The sequence below is a fragment of the Formica exsecta genome, unplaced genomic scaffold (genome assembly GCF_003651465.1).
Source record: "Formica exsecta isolate Colony F162 unplaced genomic scaffold, ASM365146v1 scaffold1092, whole genome shotgun sequence".
NCBI classification, from domain to species: Eukaryota; Metazoa; Arthropoda; class Insecta; order Hymenoptera; family Formicidae; genus Formica; species Formica exsecta.
The window spans coordinates 18,736-21,140 of NW_021848431.1; the positions used below are offsets into that span (position 1 = coordinate 18,736).

A 2,405-nucleotide genomic window follows, 5' to 3' on the forward strand; every position below is an offset into this window, starting at 1 on the left:
CGGCATTCCCACTCGGGATTTCGGACTTTTGTGGAAGGATCAAATGTTTGAAAATTTCTTTGATTGGTGTAAGACTTCTGGTTCTGATCGTAGATCTTTCTATTTTAAGAATTACTTTTCATTTTCCAGGTGCAGTTGGTTTCACAAAATATTACTTTGTAAGAAAACAGTCATAAGAGCATATGTAGATTGAGAAGTTCACATACGTCCCTTAACGAGAGCTTATATAGATTCCATATTGTAGACTCCCCGCTTTGTGTATCATGCAACCAGCTGGAAACTGCCAACCATGTTTTTTGGGAATGTCCGTTATTTGATCGAGAAAGGATCTCACTGCTGGGGGAGGTGTGCAAGATCTATAATACACTGTCTTTGCCAATTGAATCCATTTTACCGGACTTAAACAATGATATGGTGAGTTCGTTGAAATCATTTTTTATGAATATTTAGAAAAGAATTTGATCATTTAAAAAAAAAAACTTTCTATATATTTGAAACCTATGGTTTTCACCTTTTAAGTGTGTTTTAATATGTTTTTTTGTATTTATTTTTGCGTATAGTTATGTTACGAATCAAATATTTATAACTCCCACAAATATAATATTGGCAGACGCCAAAGAGCCTCCTTTGGCTATTCGACTAGATTATATCTGCAAAAATTTTTTGGCTAAAACTTGTGTTAATTCTAATCATCCATTGGATTCAATTTTAGAATCGATTATAGACATTGAAAATAACCTCACTATAATCAACAGATTTTTGGATATTTCTTTGTTATTAATTTCAGAATTGTGAAAAATTACTCTCATCTTTTGGAAAAGGATTCAAGACCATTGGGTTTCTCCAAGAGCTTCGAGTCGATCTCGCATATACCTCTTGTTGACTTAGAATCTGGACATTACCTTTCCACCGTTTGTCAGCCTGATTTAGTATTTAGAGATAAATTTGCCGTTGAACTTGAGAATTCCTTCTGTTTATTTACGGATGGCTTGAAACAAAAGGAGGCCAATTTCACTGAGTTGACTATTACCAATCTTGACGAATCTGTATCAAAACTTTTCAGAGCTCCGAACTTCATTCCTATTTTTACGGTTGAAGCAATGGCCTTATTAGAGGCCATTGGGATTTTATCCGTGAAAGGAGAATCAAATCCGTCACAATATTTTCTGATTCAAAATCAGTCCTTTCTGAATTATCTCATTTTGATATCTCTGGCAAGAAATCTCATTTTATATCTAAAATTAGAGAGGACCTCCTCTCTCTCAAAAACTCGGGATTTGACATAAAATTGGTTTGGATCCCCGCATAAAGGAATTCGAGGTAACGAGTTAGCTGATCGCAAAGCTAAAGTAGCAGTCAGATTAGATATCGATACCAAAGTCGGCATTCNCGGCATTCCCACTCGGGATTTCGGACTTTTGTGGAAGGATCAAATGTTTGAAAATTTCTTTGATTGGTGTAAGACTTCTGGTTCTGATCGTAGATCTTTCTATTTTAAGAATTACTTTTCATTTTCCAGGTGCAGTTGGTTTCACAAAATATTACTTTGTAAGAAAACAGTCATAAGAGCATATGTAGATTGAGAAGTTCACATACGTCCCTTAACGAGAGCTTATATAGATTCCATATTGTAGACTCCCCGCTTTGTGTATCATGCAACCAGCTGGAAACTGCCAACCATGTTTTTTGGGAATGTCCGTTATTTGATCGAGAAAGGATCTCACTGCTGGGGGAGGTGTGCAAGATCTATAATACACTGTCTTTGCCAATTGAATCCATTTTACCGGACTTAAACAATGATATGGTGAGTTCGTTGAAATCATTTTTTATGAATATTTAGAAAAGAATTTGATCATTTAAAAAAAAAACTTTCTATATATTTGAAACCTATGGTTTTCACCTTTTAAGTGTGTTTTAATATGTTTTTTTGTATTTATTTTTGCGTATAGTTATGTTACGAATCAAATATTTATTTAGTCTGCTTCAGATCTTCGAGGTATACACATATTCTATAGTAGTGCTCTCTGTAGTAGTACCTCTCCGCGAGGATCAAGATTAGATATAGAGTGAACTTTGTTTCATCTCGGACTTTCCAAGACGAAACCAAATTCACTCTATATCTAACCTTAACCCTTCTAAAACGTATACGGTGTCGTAAAGTTATATTCTATTTATTAAAGTTTCTTCATTAATAACTTTTTAATAAACTACGAGTGACGGCTATGACCTTTTGAAGATCACTCAAGACGATGACTTTGACAACATATGTCAAGATCAAGGTCATTCGAGGGGGGTCCCCTTTTATGCAGGTTTACCACCGATTTTAGAAAAAAGATTGATATCTGAGATGATTTATATCAAACGTCAAAAGAATAGTTTAAATTTACAAAACAATACAGATCAAT

General features: G+C 34.3%; 1 pseudogene; it reads left to right on the forward strand.

The window, feature by feature from the left end:
* The first annotated feature begins 1,100 nt into the window (after positions 1-1,100).
* On the forward strand, positions 1,101-1,583 carry LOC115235259 (annotated as a pseudogene).
* Positions 1,584-2,405: the final 822 nt, after the last annotated feature.